The 5,000-nt window shown below is 51.3% G+C and overlaps 1 protein-coding gene across 1 annotated transcript in view; it reads right to left on the bottom strand.

Annotated features, from left to right (window-relative positions):
* The window catches only part of LOC113802931 (zinc finger protein rotund), a 616,373-nt gene that overhangs the window by 382,882 nt on the left and 228,491 nt on the right, over positions 1–5,000 (bottom strand). The gene's annotated exons all lie outside the window — the stretch shown is intronic.

Here is a 5,000-nt window from a genome sequence, read left to right as displayed (position 1 = left end):
CCCGCCACGCCGATCAATCTCCCCCTTTTCTGACTTGCCTGAAAGCACGAAAAAAAGCAAGAGAGAAAGATGGAGAGAAAAACACCAAAAAAAAAAGAAAAAGAAAAAGGGAAGTAAAAAGGAAAATGGAAAATCTTAATATCAAGCAGATCGCATGTACAGCTGGTGGTCGATAAAGCGCTCAAATCCGCCAAAATTATGAAATGCACGAAAGGCAATAAAGATGGGGAGAGGGGGGAAGGGGGAGAAGAGAGAGAAAGGGAGAGAGGTAGAGGGAGAACAGAGAGAGGGAGAGAGGGAGAGAGGGAGAGGGAGAGGAGACAGAGGGAGAGAGGAAGGGGAGAAGAGAGAGAGGGAGAGAGGAAAGGGGAGAAGAGAGATAGGGAGAGAAGAAGGAGAGAGGGAGGGGAAGAAGAAGATGTAGAAGGCGAAAAGGGTTAGAGAAAGGAAAAGGAGAAAGGGAGTCATAGGGGGCAGGGGGAGTCGGTATAATGTCATTTACATATTTCTGTCGTCTACATGTAAGTTGCATCTTCACTTTGAATGAGTATATTCCTAAGACGATGTTTAATAAACATGAGAGGGAATGAGAGAAAGAGAAAAGAAGAGAGAACTCGAGGAAGAGAAAGTGAAAGAGAAAGACCGAAATAGATAGATAGATAGATAGATAGATAGATAGATAAATAGATATATGGATAGATAGAGAGAGAGAGATGGAGAAGTGAGGGAGAGAGAGAAAGAGAGAAAGAGGAAAAAGAAAATGCAAGAGAGAGAAAGAGAAATACGCCCATACTTCTCAAAAACGGAATCCAAATCTCTACACTAGCGCACGAGACACCAAGTAATCTTCCTCGACAAATTACGCCAAAAAGAGAAGAAAAGAAAAAAACAAAACAAAACAAAACAAAAAAAGTCGTACATATGGACCTGTCGCACTCCTGGAGACAAGGTACTCCCTGTTCTAGTCTACAAATGGATTAAATGAGACTTAAACTGCTTAACTAGCAACCATTCGTCCGTTCTGAGGACTCCCTCTTTTTCCGGGTCGTCCAAATACCCGTTCTTCGTCAAGTATCCATTTAGCCCGCTGGAAGAGGCGCTACATTATAACCCGGAAAGAAAACTGCCAAAAGTTGCCCTTGGAGGAGGCTGCTGGGATGCGGTGGAGGGAGGGAGGGAAGGAGGGAGGGAAAGGAGGGAGGGTGGAGGTAGGGAAAGAAGAGAGGAGGGACGTAGTGAGGGAAGGTGGGTAGAGGTAGGGAGGGATGGATGGATGGAGGAAAGGAGGGGGGGAAAGAAGGGAGGAGGGACGTAGGGAGGGAAGGAGGGAGGGTGGAGGTAGGGAGGGAAGGAAAGAAGGGAGGGTGGAGGTATGGAGGGAAGGAGGGAGGTAAGGAGGGAAGGAAAGAAGAGAGGCGGGAGGCAGGGAGGGAAGGCAGGGGTATGGACTGGCTGTGGGAGAGGGAAATGAGAGGTAAAGAAAGTGGGAGTGAGAGAGAAGGAAAGGGAGGTACACATAACAGCAGTTGAAGAGAGAGAGAGAGAGAGAGAGAGAGAGAGAGAGAGAGAGAGAGAGAGAGAGAGAGAGAGAGAGAGAGAGAGAGAGAGAGAGAGAGAGAGAGACAGAGAGCGAAAACGAGAGAATGGGAGAATGAGAGAGCGAAAATGAGAAAGACTCAGAGAGAATCAGTGAGAAAGAGAAAGAGAGAGAAAGAGCGAGAGAGAGCGAGAGAAGAGGCTAGTGTGTGTGCGAGTTGGGAGTCTGGACGAAGAACTGTGGGAAAAATGTCTTCCAAAAATCCAAATGGGCCAGTGTAAACACGAACTCTTGTTTGCATGTGTTAATTCAAATGTCTCTTTTTTTAAGCAAGGCTTTTCTGAATGTCTGGCATTCTTATGTATTTACTAGCCATGTATTTACTGTTCACCTTTTCAGGGAAAATAAAGATATATTCAGGCGATTTTATGTTGCTTTCCCTTCCTCTAATTACCTGATGTGTGAGGATTTGCAGTTAAGTTTGTCATTATGGGAAGTAATATCAGGTGAGTAAAAGATTCTCATTATAAGAATCAAAGACTGCTAACGTATTTTCTTTCTTCTTTTCTTCAAAATCCCGGCGCAAGTAATCAGTAAATACAGTAAGGTCGCGTGCAGATCCGATAACTATAGCAGTCGGTAGCATAAACAAGAAACTTTAGTCACGACAAGCTTGTAAACCGTAGAGGGAGTTTTCATAACAGACGAAAAAATAAGAAAAGAAATAAAAAAAATTAAAAAAAAGGAGAGACGACGAGGAAGCAAAAAAATCGGAATATCAGAAAAGGGCGAAAAGACGGAACAGCAAAAAGGGAGCATGAAAACTCAGGTCACCATGATTTTATATGAAGGGAATTTTCGGCCTCCCGCCGCGCCCCGACTCAAACACGCACCATGCTCGAAAAAAATATTAATAGTTTCGTGGTCCGGAAATTGTCATATCAAATCTGAGAGGTCCATTAATAAAAAATGAACTCGTGTCTGATAATCCTGATAAAATGGCCGGGAGTTATCCGGCTCGCTAATCGCTGAAAGGACTGTCTACTGGACGTGCATTATTGACGAATGGATTACGTCGAAGGATTTGTCTCCCGTCCTGATGGAGGAGCAAAGATAATGAAGAAGCCTCGGGCGGGGATCGTGCAGGCCGGCAAACAGCATTGGGTCCAACAACACCTTGCGCGACCCGAGTAAAACCGACCTAACCGACACAGAAGGTCTCGGGATAGGCCATTGTTTTGAAGCTATGTTAAATGCTCCGCTCCACGCCTACTTCTTTCTTCTCCAACTCTGGACTTTTAGGTCTTAAGCCTGCCGTGCGCCGCCCGGGGGCTCGGCACTGCGATTACACCCGAGTGACGGAAGGCAGGAGGAGGAACCCCTTTGTGTCGGTTCCCCGCAGCCTGGCCTTGCCTCCCCGCCGCAACACGCCCCCTGCAACCCCCGCCTCTCGCCTAATGAAGCACTTCGAGTCCAATCACAAGTAAGCCCGAGATTCCGGCGCCCTGACCAACACCGCGACCAGCACCCCTGCGCCGCCCCCCGCGGATTCCGTCCCCTGCCCTTCCCGCCCCTTCCCTCCCCCTCCGCCCCCGCCCTGTCTTCCTTTACCTCCAAGAAAACTGATCCTGAAAACAAGATAAGTAACTCGTAATTTCTGAACAACTATCTCGGGAGGGAAAAAAGGGGGGAAGTTTTCGCTGAATTTTTCCTCGCCTCCTGCTGGTGATGACCGCACCCCCACCGAGTCGGCGGGGGAAGGTGATGAGGGCGAGGGATAATACTCGTGGGCGGTTGGTAAATGTCACTCCGCAGGTGATACACGAATATCATACACTTTTCTTCCCCCCTCCCTTCCACCCTCCCTCCCCCCGCCTAGTCCTCGCCTTCCCTGCCTTCACCCTTCTTCGCCATCTGCCCCCTCTCCTCCTCCGCCTCCTTCCTCCTACCGAAGGCATGATGAATGGCCTAGGGTACGTGTGAGGTGTCTAAGGGGAGGGCCCGAGCACACCGTCTCTCCCTTTTTTCCCTTTTTTCTCCCCTTTTCCCTCGCTTCTTTTTAATAACTATTCAAGGTCTTCGCGCCGAGATGCCAGGAAGGCGCTTATGGAATTAGAAGGAACAGGCTCCTGCAGTATAGGTGTTAATGGTTGTTGCATCCCCGTGTGCCTCTTGCTTATTCACTTTTGAATATGCATGTGTACTTCGTTCCATCAGCCCCTTCAGTTTTCTTTTCATTTTCCACAGTATAAAAGCAGTTAGTTTGTGTGTTGATGTCTGACGAGGGAGGAGAGGCGAAGGGCGAGCCAGCGTTCCCTGCAAGACCTGCCTCGCACTTTTCCGTTCCTACGCTGTCTTGTTCTTGTTGCTTTCCCTTTTTCTCAAGAGTTATTGTTAGCCAACCATTCATCTGCATCCAATTAACACAAGAAGGGAACTTATAATATAAACAATAACTTCGGAAGAAATGGTCGATTCCATCCTCTTCCGGGACAAACTCGGAGCGAAAGAATCCTTCGCAATTTCTCAGGAGTGCCCGTGGGGAGGAAGTTTCTCTGATGGGTCCCCAAAGTGGAAGGACTCTCGTGCGTGCGGGGGCTGTGGTGGGCGTGTGGGGGGCTGTGGTGGGCGTGGGGGGACTGTGGTGGGCTGTGGTGGGCGTGTGGGGGCTGTGGTGGGCGTGTGGGGGGTGGGTGTGGGCGTGTGGGGGCTGTGGTGGGGGTGTGTGGGCGTGTGGGGGGCTGTGATGGGCGTGTGGGGGCTGTGGTGGGCGTGTGGGGGGCTGTGGTGGGCGTGTGGGGGGCTGTGGTGGGCGTGTGGGGGGCTGTGGTGGGCGTGTGGGGGGCTGTGGTGGGCGTGTGGGGGCTGTGGTGGGCGTGTGGGGGGCTGTGGTGGGCGTGTGGGGGGGCTGTGGTGGGCGTGTGGGGGCTGTGGTGGGCGTTTGGGGGGCTGTGGTGGGCGTGTGGGGGGCTGTGGTGGGCGTGTGGGGGCTGTGGTGGGCGTGTGGGGGCTGTGGTGGGCGTGTGGGGGCTGTGGTGGGCGTGTGGGGGGCTGTGGTGGGCGTGTGGGGGGCGTGTGTGGGGCTGTGGTGGGCTGTGGTGGGCGTGTGGGGGGCTGTGGGGGGCTGTAGTGGGCGTGTGTGGGAGGCTGTGGTGGGCGTGTGGGTGTAGAGGCCGTGTTAGGTGTATGGGGCACGGCTATTGAGAGCATCGTCGGGAGAAGAGTGAAGGGGGTGGATAGAACACCCTGCAAACAACAGACGCCGTGGAAGGGCCACGAGTGCACGTGTGTTGGATACATTTTCCTTGGCAAAGTTGGTGGAAAGAAATGCGTGCGTGATGTGGTAACACTGGCTCGAGGAATGAGACCTCCCTGGAATAACATGCTGACCGAGCCTTGAGAAAGACACAGCGCGCTCATTCAGCTCTTCGTCAGTAGATTTGCACCCTCAAACAGACAACAA

This window comes from Penaeus vannamei, chromosome 27, assembly GCF_042767895.1.
Source record: "Penaeus vannamei isolate JL-2024 chromosome 27, ASM4276789v1, whole genome shotgun sequence".
In the NCBI taxonomy this organism is placed as follows: Eukaryota; Metazoa; Arthropoda; class Malacostraca; order Decapoda; family Penaeidae; genus Penaeus; species Penaeus vannamei.
The sequence above is the reverse complement of the archived record's forward strand: the minus strand, read 5'-3'. Positions and strand labels throughout refer to the sequence as shown.